This window comes from Gymnoscopelus microlampas (assembly GCF_963454915.1).
Source record: "Gymnoscopelus microlampas genome assembly, chromosome: 19".
Lineage (NCBI taxonomy): Eukaryota > Metazoa > Chordata > Actinopteri > Myctophiformes > Myctophidae > Gymnoscopelus > Gymnoscopelus microlampas.
In genome coordinates this window covers 23,325,651-23,339,073 of record NC_139956.1, presented here as the reverse complement: position 1 = coordinate 23,339,073, position 13,423 = coordinate 23,325,651, and the positions used below count along the sequence as shown (strand labels likewise).

Here is a 13,423-nt window from a genome sequence, read left to right as displayed (position 1 = left end):
AGTAAAAGTATCAACACTGCAATGTAGAAATACGCTGTTACAAGTAAAAGTCCGGAATTAAAAACTTTTTGAGTAAAAGTACAGATACCAAAAGTATTGGTATCAAAGTGTACTTAAAGTACCAAAGTAGAAAGTACTCATTATATAGAATGTCCCATTTCACAAGTTTTCAAATGTAAAAAATGTATAAAAATCTTTTGAAAATAGCCGATCTACAACTTACAAGCTCACAATGTGTGGCACACATGGCTGAAGTGGGTAATGTATGTTTTGTAATAATAGTCCAAATCTACAAAGTAACTAGTATCTAAAGTTTTCAAGTAATTGTAGTGGAGTAAAAGTATAATATTTGCCTCTGGAGTAGAAGTAAAAGTACTGAAATTGGAAATACTCCAGTAGTAAAAGTACCTCGAAAATGTTACTTGTGTACATGTACTTAGTTACTTTACACCATTGGTTCTCAAAGTGGGGTCCGGGGACCCCCAGGGGTCCTTGAGGGAGTTCCAGGGGGTCCCCAGCTAAATGATAGATTAGGCACCAAATGGACCCTTATGGGTCTGTAACTCTGAGAGTGTACAAATGGAACCAAATGGACCCTAACGGGTCCATTTGTACACTCTCAGAGTTAAATTGACATAGATTTTACAATATAAATTGCGGTCCAAGTGATAGAAATGCCATTAAATGGGGGTCTGTAGCCCTAATGCATGTCAAACTGGGGGTCCTTGAAATTAAAATGGTTGAGAATCACTGCTAGAGCCGTAAAAATCTTCTCTTATGGGGGTCCCTGCCCCCTGGCATATCTTTTCAAATGGGGGGGGGGGGGTCCGCGGGCTAATAAGTGTTCATTTGGGGGTCCTTGACATGAAAAAGTTTGAGAACCACTGCTTTACACCACAGGAACTAGTGAGGAGCCGGAAGGAGGCGGTGCTCCAGAGATCCGGGGACATAAAAGGCGGTGGGACCCACTTCCTCGATCTCTTCCTTCTTCGTCCGTTGGTCGTGTCGCAGCCATGTCTGTCTGGAGGTAAGCGCTGTGCGGCTTCTCGTGGTCGGAGAAACATGTCTCTTATTTGTTGTACCATTTGGATATATTGTTTAGTTTTACCTTTGACAAGCGCGAACTCCAGGGTACTGTCGTATTGCAGCACACTTGGTATAAAATACAGTTTTGACGTTATCCTCTTCATGGTTGTAGATTGGAACAGGCCTCGGTCGGTTTTCTAATCCACAACCATCTAATGGAATTGAAGTCTTTTTATAGCCAACTAGGTGGTGTATATGTTACCAACACGTGTATTTCACACTATTCTGCTGGTATTAACATTTGTGACCACCTGGTTAGTTAATGTAGCTTAACATTTAGATGGCACTGGCTCTACTCTGCAGCAGTGCAGCGGCGTCTCTCAATGATGAGAATACACAGACCTGTACTGAATGACTGTGATTGCACTAAATATAACTCTGATGTGAGACGTCTGTTTAATATAAACACTATTGCTGCGAAGTATTATCATAGACACGCTTATTCCAGTGTTGCCAGATTTTGAGAGGAATAAGCAGCTAGGTCTATGAAAACAAGCCCAAGAGTCTTACCAGCGCCTTATTGGCCATTTGAAAATGGCCGAGCTACAAGCTCACAACTTTTAGCTCTGCTATTTTCAGAAAGATCTGGGGTCTGCAGAGAAATTCATTAATTTGGGCGTCCTTGACATGGAAATGTTTCACTGGTTTAACTTAAGCTGTACAGAAAAAGAAGCCCAACGTTGCTTATAATAAGCCGACATGGCAACACTGGTTTATTCCACCCCACCCCTGATTCCCCGGTGGACACGTGTTGCACTCCATGCTCTTTTCCCTTCTGCAACGCGGTAACATGTTTCTACTTCTGTTTCCGTTAGGCTGGATGGCACCGAAATGCAGAGAAACTGCTCTTGCAGGTAATTTGATTTGTGAATTATTCACGTGATGGTTTTTAATGTGTTATGGCTAAGATGACACACCATTATGGCACGTGGGGGACAATGGCGCACTGCTACGATCAGCTTCAGTGGTGTAAAGTAGCTAAGCACATTTACTACTTTGTGTACAATATTGAGGTATTTTTTACTTAACTGGAGCATTTCCAATTTTTAGTACGTTTCACTTATACGCTACTACACCTTTACTCTGTATGATAACTTAATAAGTTTGTAGATTTTGATTATTACAAAACCGCTTCAAGCCCTATATACAATTCGGCCATGTAAAATAGCAGCTCAGATTTTACCCCCCAAATTGATTTTATGCATTTGTAAACTTGTGAATGGGACATTCTGCATAATGAGTACTTTTACTCAAGTACATTTTGAATTCTGGACTGCTGTTTTGTTGATACTTTAACTTAAGTAAGGACGTTTTCAACCACTGGCTACGATGATGTCTTTTGAACTCTCTCACTGAAATCATTTGAAGAAAATGTTATATCAAATACTGAGTAGCCTGAACTGCCAGACTCCAGATAGTGTTGATATATTATTAAATTTGATTTTGGATAATGCTAATGGCTGTTTTTTTTTTTTTTTTTTTAGGTTTGGAAAATGGGGAGAAAACCATCTCTAAAGGTGACTTGTCCTGGAAGATTGTTTTTCAGATGATAAATGCTTAATTTGACCCAATGTGGCTTTACTGGTGCTTAGAGCTCAATGCTACATTGATGATAACTGAACTCTCTCTTACTGAATGAGCCTTTGAAGAAACCCCTTTACCAGATTCTGAGTAGCTTAGATGCTCGCTAGTGAAGCAGATTTCAATGTTGCAATTGTACAAATATTGCATATGTTTAACCTCATGTAATCGCTCAATAGATGACATCTTCGAGATACTAAGGAGCCACCCTGATTGGTAAGTAACCACATGTTAAAGCTAAAATGAATAGTTTCACATGGGTTCTAAATGATGAAACATTTTTTAAGACAAGCATATGCCTGATATTGGTGATGACAGCCTTTACCTGACTTGAACCCTATTGAAGATGGTACTGTTCCCTACAACATTGGTTTGTTGCTAACTATTAACTAACCCTGTAGATGAGCTTACTGTCGTGATGACATGGCATCTTCTGGCTGTTCCCTGAATGCCTTCGATCCACTGGAATGCTGGCCTAGGTGAGTTTTATGGTTGCTTTAGTCTAATGAATAAATTGGTGTTTAAAATGATGATAATTTGATAGACAAGCATATGCCTGAATTCGTTGATGTCACTCTTGAATCTGATTACACACTGCATTAAAAGCCATTTGGTAGCTGACGCTAGCCTGTATTGAATGACTTTTTGTTTTGAATAGGTGGCTGGCTAATGGAAAAGGAGAGCAAGGATGGTGGTTGCTAAACTGGTAAGCCTACTAAATGCTCATGACTTTGCTGTAAGTAAGTGCTCAGACCTGCCTTCCCTGTTTAACATAACTCAAACTGATTCCAGTGCAATGTGTATTGCCAGAGTCTCCACTTACTTCAACCAAAGTAATATTGATAGTTATCTCACCAATCCTGACCCCTTATGGATCTACTGGCATATGTTCTATTGCGCACAAACAAAATGTTGGTTAAAAGGGCAAGGCTTCTCTGATTAGTGTTTTGAGAGGATGAAATGGGGTAAAACCCATTAACCTTCTGGACGACTATGTCACATGGCAGTTTGTCACCAAAGCCCTGATCATAACACTTGTCATTTTAAAAGCCATATTGTGCTGCACTTTTTTCCCCCCTCTAATTACTTTGTCTTTCCAGAACATTTGCTGCCCGGGAACTCTTAATCAGTGCAGCCAACCGTGTCCACAGGTAAGCCACATTAACTACTGCCGTCTTGTGCTTGTATGCTAGTGCAGTTTCTGTGATGATGAACTTAGCTCACTTTGAACCGATGTGAAACGACACGAACAACTGAGAAACTGCATCATTCAATGCAATGTCAAAACTATTCTCAGACCACACACACCAACTTGATATGTTCTCCTGTTGCAGATGATTGCTGTGACTGGACTCTGGCTAGAAGACCACCATAGAGTTTTCAGGTAGGAATGTCTTTTTGGCAGTGTAAATATTTTTGCCTTCCAGACAATGATGATAGAATTTGGAATCTCGTTCGTCTGAACTGCTGTTGAGTAACAATTGCTGATGTCAGCGGAGGCTGTAGGTGATGCCATTGCTGACTAAACTTGGATAATTTACACCGTACTGACTTTGGCTTTCTTCTGTTTTAGATGACCTAGCAGTGAATCTGTTGTCTCTTGAGCAGTGTAGGATGGACTCTCCTGTTGCATATTGCTGCGACTGTAATATGGCCAGAGAACCACAAAGGCTTTTCAAAAAGGTAGGCATGGCTTTTTTTTGGCAGTGTAAATACTCTTGCCTTCCAGACAATGATGATAGAATTTGGAATCTCGTTCGTCTGAACTGCTGTTGAGAAACAATTGCTGATGTCAGTGGAGGCTGTAGGTGATTCTGACTAAACTTGGATCATTTACACCGTACTGAATTTGACTTTCTTCTGTTCTAGATGACCTGACTGCATCTTGAACAGTGTTGGATGACATCAAATATGTAAAATTAAGGTAAATCTCAATGTTGAGTATACAGTGATTGAATTAGGATTCTTTAGAAGACATAGCTGAACTGTCACCAGGTTCCTTTTGTGATGACACCCGCACATGTCTTACGCCTTGGCAACGGCAGAACCTGAAAAGGTGGACCCACTGGTGTTGCCTTGGCAATAAGGGGATAGCCTGTTGGGGTTACCAACAGTCTGAAAGGCAACTTGTGGCTGTGATGCAAAATGGCTGACACTTGAGGTGCAAAATGGCTGACATGTGAGACTTCATCTTGTGGAACTGAAATGTTTTTTTGTCTTGCAGGAGTCTGAAGCTTGGGTGAACAGTGTGTTCTAAAGGACCATTCCAGCCAACCATGCAAGGTCAGTACAACTCTGAATGTCTTGCCACAACTTAATCTCTAGGATATTGAATGATGAATTTCATGATTATTACAGTCACCCTGCCAGTTCACCCCCCCCGTTGCTCTCCTGTTGACCCAGTATGACACTGACAACCCTGAATCCTTTCAGGTGTAAGGTGATCTATTGGGACCCTGATGGAGAGTGGCAACTGGTTGTGAAATTGACTGAAACCACGTCTGACCATATCCCCAAAACCACATAATGTTGGCCATGGTAATGCTACAGTTTATTGCAGACCTCGCTTTCATCTCATCAACAGGTCTCAACACCTCATCCTCATAGAGCTGCTGGCTGAAGATGGCTACGCCTTTAACCCTTGCTGTCTTTAAGGTTGGTATGAGCTGATATTTATCTTTCAATCTCTTAAGGGACAATTTAGATGTTTATAATGCATGTTGGGTTTGTATACACTTAAGTGATATTAAATAACCTAACATTTAATGCCCACAGTTTAGTTTAGTTGAGTAAATATTAGGCTTGGGTGATATTTTTATGCATTACTCCTGCAAGTGATGAGATCTTGTTACCGCCCCAGTCTGAAAATTCATGACTGACTGGTATGTTCACTGATCCTGAAATTGTATTTTGTCAAATGTGTGCTCTGACTAAGCTGGCCATTCAGTTTGACATTGTGCTTTTTGTTTGAACTCGGTGCTGCTATTTGCCCTCAGAAGCTTTATGTTTTAAAACTAGTGTTGGGCTGTAATTTTATGTACTACTCTGTTTGTTTCAAATTGTTAGGTGTCCTGAGCGTTGCAGAGAATCCTGCCAAGCCAGCACTTGCTAGGTCAGTATAACTCTGAATTGTGGCTGGGTAATACGGCTTAAATCAGGAACTATTATTTCAAACTCGTGGCTTGATTTTTGTGACAAAGGTCGATATACAAGCTCACAACATGTTGTGAGTCTGTAGTTGGACTATTTATGTATATATATCATTTAGCAGAAAAAACTATTTATTTTTAAATTGTCAGTTTTCACTGTATTGCCCAGCCCTACTCGGACTGCCTTTCTACAACTTCAACTCTAGGATGTTGCATGATGAAAGTTATACACAGTCACCCTGCCAGTTCTACTGATGTCTGCTCTCCTGTTGACCCAGTATGACACTGACAACCCTGAATACTTTCAGGTGTAAGGTGATCTATTGGGACCCTGATGGGGAGTGGAAACTGGTTGTGAAATTGACTGAAACTATTTCTGATCATATTCCCAAGACAACAACAATCATGTTGGCCATGGTAATGCCACTGTTAATTGCTGACCTTGCTTTCATCTCATCAACAGTTCTGAACACTCATCCACATATTGCGGCAGGCTGACAATGGCAACGTGTTTGGCCCATGCTGTCTTTAAGGTTGGTATGTGCTGATACTGAATCCTCTTAGGTGATCTATTATGGAGAGTGGCAACTGGTTGGGAAATTGACTGAATATTTTAACGTCCCAAGAACCCAACACATGTTGTCTGTAGATTCTAGAAGTGATATACCACTGGTCCTTTTAACCGTAGTATCCCTATTCTGGCCAGTTATAATGGGCAAATGAGGAGACCTTGGTACGTGCAGACCCCGATCAATTAAGTAGATGTGGTGAAACAAAATGTATGCTGGTTTATGGACAGTGAAGTTTTACCTACTAAAGCCTGATGGAAGTGATGAGGTTTTTACCGCCCCAGTCTGAAAATTCATGACTGACTGGTATAATTTCTTCTGATCCCAAAATTGTTTGTCCGTCTGACATCATGCACTTATGTTTGGCCCTTGATTCCACATGTGAAATGGGTCGGGCTTAAAGAAACAGATTGATTGCTCTTCTAATGTAATTCCTAAATGTCTATATATGGCTCATGTGGTGTTTTAACCTTGCTTTCGTCTATACACAGATGGGGAGCTCCCTGGTGCGACACTCTCAAACCAGAGTTTCCAGCACCAGAGGTCATGTGACTGGCTGAAATGAACCTGCCAAGATGATGCTTTTAAACCTGCAGCAAGGTTGGTATGCACTGATAATGAATTTAACAAATGATGTTAGGGGCAATTTTGGGGGGGAGAAACTACAGAAGCCGCATAATGGAAGTGATGAGATGTTTGTACCGCCCCAGTCTGAAAATTCATGACTGACTGGTATTTTCTTTTCTGATCCCAAAATTGTAATTCTTTGGGTCAGTTTGACATCATGCACTCATGTCTGGCCCTCAATTCCACTTGTAAAAGGAGTCTGACTTTAAGAAACTGCTTGATTGCACTTCTACTAATGTAATTCCTAAATATTTTTTTATATGGCTTGTGTTTTTTTTGTTATCTCAAACTCTAGATGTTCCGAGTGGTTCCATGTCCTGCAAAGAATCCTTCCAGCCATGCAAGGTCAGTACAACTAAGTCGTTCATCAATGATATTGTTCACTTGATGTACAGCAGTGGCAAGTGTCCACATCATAGAAAACTTGCTACGGAAGCCTCCTAATGGAAGTGATGAGATGTTTGTACCGCCCCAGTCTGAAAATTCATGACTGACTGGTATATTTTCTTTTCTGATCTCAAAACAGTTTTATGGACTATTTTAAAAATGGCTTCACGGTGTAGACATGAGATGGTTATTGCATTGTGAAGACTTGTGATATGTATAAGTGTTCCTCACTAAAGTTTTCTCTTTCTTTTTAAAGGTTCTGCACAGAGCTGCCTTGAACTTGGAAGACCTTGTTCATTTATTGGTCCACAACAGCATTGGGATGTTCTGCTCTGAAATGTTGTTCTTTTTGGACATTTTGCTGTTTATCACATTTGTTAAACATGTTCTCTGCAGTGTCTGTCTTTATTGGGTATGTATAGGTCATTTGGCTTAACCAAAATATAACCTGACTAATAAACAAAATATTGCATCGTGACTACGAGCTGTGCAGCCTCTTTTCTTTGGAACAGTTATTTCCCGTGGTCATCACCTCCTTATTACTGTTGTGCGCTCCTGTTCCATTTGCCTCATTTACTAAGTATAGCATAACTCAAATGATTGTCATGGGTTTTTGTATACTGCTCTTCACATTGATCCTGTGGATAACTAAAATTACCATACAATGTGACACTTTCTGAAGCACATAAGAACTGGAAAGTGTAGACCATATGCAGCGTTTTTAAATACAGTATGCTTGGTGCTGATGCCTGAATGCAAATGACTACAACCAGATACACCGGTAGCATTAGGTGTACACTGATAAACTATAACTGTTATCATATAGGCAATGGACACAGGGAAACTTACTTTGAAAAGATTTATAAAAAAGTGAAGGAACAGACGTAGCTTTTATAATGATTTATTGACAATGTACACATCATCACATTTCTTTTTTTTGTAAACAAGACATAATAAAAAAGACAACGAATAAAGGAAACACGATACACAAAGAAAATACATAAACAGTCCTCCCAGACACTCCCTCCACCCCTTTCCCAGAATGGTACAATACTCAACCCTCAACAGTCTCTTTTTCCTTTTTTTCACAACACCTTTCAGACAATGTCAAATATAAGAAGAGATAAATAAAAAACCAAAGGAGAAATCAATTAGGAGATAATGACGGAAGAACGCCAAAGAAATTACCCCAGATTTTCTGATATATTGCAGGTTTTCTTCTTACATTATAAGGTATCTTTTCTGGTGTGCAATAAGATGAAAGTTCATTTAACCAATGTCTCTGTGAAGGAGAATTTTCAGATTTCCAATAACGTAACAAACAAACGCGCACACACACAATGTGTGTGTGTGCGTGCGTGTGCGTGCTTTGGGTTTAATCTTTTTCCTTTTAGCATCCTTTTGTATAGACCCCTTAACAGACGACGTCATACTGGCTGCGTGCAGCCAGTATGCGCGCAACGAAACCCATTATATCAGGTCTCGTTAGGACGCGTCTCACTAGCCAACACACACAAGAGGGGGTTGGGGTGTGCTGAAACCAGTGCACCCCGAAACAGGTTGGGAATTGATTGCGTGAAACAATCACCTGTGCGTCCAGGCTCAATGTTAGTAAACAAATAATTGGTCTATAGAACTGTACTTTCTGTGCTTTATTTGCAAACTGTTAATACAGTATTCAATCAATCAAGAAAAACATCCATCACCACATCCCATCCCAGTACTATAATAAAAAAGACACACGCACACGCACACACGCACACGCACACGATCTTGTTCTGTCTCAGCTTCGTCTGTACCCACCTAGTGGTTGTTTGTGATGTTACCGTTATGTTCTACTAATTGCCAAGCATATGGCTTTTGTCAATTGCGCAGCTGTTTGCCATACCAATTATGTGTAGTCTTTAAGAAAGAAAGCCTAGCCGAAGGACATGTGGTCAATCAAATGCTTGTTCAGCACAACCCAGCCTTGACTTTTCCTGCCTGAAAGTTTCATCACTTGTAAGTTAATTTGGCCAATACATGTTTGTATTAAGAATGTTAAAATGCTAGCCATTTGCTATCCTAGTTTATTATACCTGTTTTGTTGGGTAATGCTAATTCAAGGAATGTCTGAGGCTATTTGCATATTTCATATTTACATGGGCTACTTAGTATTTAGTATTTCCTTTTGCTGATGTTTGTACTTCAGTTTTCCGAAATTCTACTTTGGTGAGAAAACAGACAATAGTATAATTGGTCAACTTCTTTGACTCTTTGTTCGCTACCTGTTTGTGTTCAGACAAGCAATGAGAGCAGGACACAAACAAAAACAAACACGCACAACCTCACATTTGTTAAGTGAAATTCAGCCTGAAACACTGGAGAAGGGGAATATTCAAGGCTGTCAATCCCTTGCCTTTCAAGGTTTATCATTACGGCTTACATACAAGTACATGAGCCTAAAAAATAATTTAGTTTTGGTTACTGAAACATTTTTGCAGCAATAATAAACGGTAAACAAAAATGGAGAAATGAATTTCCCACACTGAATGTATTTGCCCGAATTAGCCTACTATTAACCAAACAATTATAGACGTTGTCAAATCTGTGGGAAAAAACTTATATGTTGTTGGCTAACCATATAGTTAGCCAACAACAAATGCTTAGTTCATCACAACTGTGAAGCAGATTTCAATTTAGCAATTGTACAAATATTGCATGCATATATTTAACCTCATGTACTCTATAGATCTATGAGATGCTATTAAGGAGCCACCCTGATTGGTAAGTAACCACATGTTAAAGTTGAAATCATAGTTTCACATGGGTTCTTCTAAATGATGAAACATTTTTCTAAGACAAGCATATGCCTGATATTGGTGATGACAGCCTTTAACTGACTTAAACCCTATTGAAGATGGTACTTCCCCCCTACAACATGATTTGTGGCTAACGATTAACTTATTCTGTAGATGAGCTTACTGTCTATCTTCTGGCTGTTCCCTGAATGCCTTGGATGCACTGGAATGCTGGCCTAGGTGAGTTTCATGGCTGCTTTAGTTAAATAAATGGGCCTTGGTGTTTAAAATGATGATTTGATAGACAAGCATATGCCTGAATTCGTTGATGTCACTCTTGAATCTGATTACACTTTGCATTAAAACTAATTGTGTAGCTAAGCTGATGCTAGACTGTATTGAATGACTTCTTGTTTTGAATAGGTGGCTGGCTCTTGTACAAGCAAAGCAAGGATGGTGATTGCTAAGCTCTGGTAAGCCTACTAAATGCTCATGACTTGGCTGTAAGTGCTCAAACCTGCCTTCCCTGTTCAGCATAAGTCAAACTCATTCCAGCGCAATGTGTAGTGCCAGAGCCTCTACTTAATTCAACCAAAGTAATATTGATACTTATCTCACCTAGGGCAAGCTAGTGGGGGAATGTAGGCATGGAAAGCTTCAATTTGTTTGAAATTTTAATCAAGCAGACCATTCAATAGATTAAGCAAGTTGCTATGACATTTTGCTTGCCCTTGACCCCTTGTGGATCTACTGGCATAGATTTGACTAGACTTTGTATGTACTATTGCGCACAAACATAACGTCGGTTAAAAGGGCAAAGGCTTCTCTGACCAGTGTTTTGAGAGGATGAAATGGGATAAACCTTCTGGACGACTGATGTCACATGGCAGTCTGTCACCAAAGCCCTGATCATAACACTTGTCAATTTATAAGCAATTTTGCTGCAATATTATTTCTAATTACTTAATGTCTTTCCAGAACATTTGCTGCCTGGGAACTCTTATCAGTGGAGTGCCAATGTAGCCAAAGGTAAGTCATATTAACTACTGCCGTCTTGTGCTTGTAGGCAAGTGCAGTTTCTATGATGATGAACTTAGCTCACTTTGAACCGATGTGAAACGACACAAACAACTGAGAAACTGCATCACTTAATGCAATTTCAATGTCAAAACCATTCTCAGACCACACACCAACTTGATATGTTCTGTTGCAGATGATTGCTGTGAATGGACTCTGGCCAGAGGACCACCAAGAATTTTCAGGTAGGAATATATTTTTTTGATGGTGTAAATAATCTTGCCTTCCAGACAATGATGATAGAATTTGGAATCTCGTTCGTCTGAACTGCTGTTGAGAAACAATTGCTGATGTCAGCGGAGGCTGTAGGTGATGCCATTGCTGACTAAACTTGGATCATTTACACTGTACTGAATTTGGCTTTCTTCTGTTCTAGATGACCTAGCAGTGACGCTGAGGTCATCCAATACTGCTCAAGATGCAACAAATATAGCAAATTAAGGTATATCTCAATGTTTGCTGATCATACAGTGATTGAATTGGGATTCTTTAGTAGCTGAACTTTCCATCAGGTTCCTTTTGTGATGGCACTCGCACAGAACCTGAAAAGGTGGCCCCCTGGTGTTGCTTTGGCAATAAGGGGATATCCTGTTGGGATTACCAACGGTCTGAAAGGTAACGTGTGGCTGTGACACAAAATGGCTGTCTAGAGACATGTGAAGACTTGATCTTGTGGAACAAATTTTTCACTTTTAGGTTGGTACTGATTATAATTAAGGCTTTTAACACCTATACTAATGTAGGTTATGAATTAATAATCTAAATCTACAACATGACTGGTAACTAAAGCTGTAAAATGATTGTAGTAGAATGAAAAGTACAGTGTTTGCCTGGAGATGTAGAGACATGGAAATACTCAATGAAGTAAACCTCAAAATTGTAATTGAGTCTCGGATGTGGTGAGGTAAATTCATACCGCCCCAGTCTGAAAATGCATGAAGGACTGGTATCCCCTCTGATCAGACTTGTTGTGCCATATTCACACATGGTTGGTTCTCGTTTGTGACCATACACAGTGGTGCATACACGGCTTGATGTTTTCTGGCTTTCAAAAATGGAATGTAATGTTTTTATATATGGCCCAACATAGTTTGTTCCCATCTCTAGTTGTCGTCAGTGCTGTGTTGTAAAGGACCATTCCAGCCAACCATGCAAGGTCAGTACAACTCTGAATGCTGCAACTATCTCAAGGAGATTGAATGATGAATCAAAAGTGAACTGCCAGTTCACCCCCCCTGTTGCTCTCCTGTTGAACCAGTATGACACTGACAACCCTGAATCCTTTCAGGTGTAAGGTGATCTATTGGGACCCTGATGGAGAGTGGCAACTGGTTGTGAAATTGACTGAAAACTATTTCTGATCGTATCCCCAAAACCACATGATGTTGGCCATGGTAATGCCAGTTTATTGCAGACCTTGCTTTCATCTCCTCAACAGTTCTCAACACCACAGTCTCATAGAGCTGCTGGCTGAAGATGGTGACGTGTTTGACCCCTGCTGTCTTTAAAGTTGGTATGTGCTGATATTGATAGATCTTTTAACTCTGCCAGCCCCCCCCCCCTCCACTGCTCTCCTGTTGGCCCATTATGACACTGACAACCCTGAATCCTGTCAGGTGGTTGTGAAACTGACTGTTTGAGGATTTTATCTGATCACATCCCAAGAACCCAGAGTATTTACATGTTGTCTGTAGAGCCTAGAAGTGACACACCGCTGGTAATTTTAACCGTAGTATCCCCTATTCTGGCCATGTTGTAATGGGCAAATAAGGAGATTTTGGTACGTGGGGGTCAATGAAGTAGATGTGGTTAAGAAAACTATATGGCTGGTGTACGGACATTATTTGACATTTGAAATATTTGTATTTTTTTATTTGTTTTGACCTACTACTTAACACACTAATGGAAGTGATGATCTTTGTACCGCCCCAGTCTGAAAACTCATGACTGACTGGTATATTTTCTTCTGATCCCAAATTAGTTTTTGTCTGACATCATGCACTTATGTTTGGACACAAACATTCCACATGTAAAAGGGGTCTGACTTTAAGAAACGGCTTGATTGCTCTTCTAATATAATTCCTACACGTTTTTATATATGGCTCATATGTTTGTGTTTATCTTAAACTCTAGTTGTCTTGTTCCGAGTGGTTCCAAGTCCTGCAAA

At 40.1% G+C, this 13,423-nt stretch overlaps 1 long non-coding RNA gene across 3 annotated transcripts; it reads left to right on the top strand.

The window, feature by feature from the left end:
- The first annotated feature begins 988 nt into the window (after positions 1–988).
- On the top strand, positions 989–7,877 carry LOC311035509. Of its 3 annotated transcripts, none has more exons than XR_014599728.1 (17): positions 989–1,027; positions 1,902–1,940; positions 2,571–2,603; positions 2,847–2,883; positions 3,069–3,146; positions 3,326–3,373; positions 3,768–3,818; positions 4,002–4,051; positions 4,241–4,350; positions 4,537–4,591; positions 4,892–4,950; positions 5,252–5,322; positions 5,734–5,779; positions 6,280–6,349; positions 6,877–6,985; positions 7,308–7,357; positions 7,656–7,877. It is a non-coding gene; the product is annotated as an uncharacterized lncRNA (long non-coding RNA). The 3 variants fall into 3 exon arrangements; XR_014599729.1 differs by having other exon boundaries at positions 6,125–6,349; XR_014599730.1 differs by having other exon boundaries at positions 5,101–5,322.
- Positions 7,878–13,423: the final 5,546 nt, after the last annotated feature.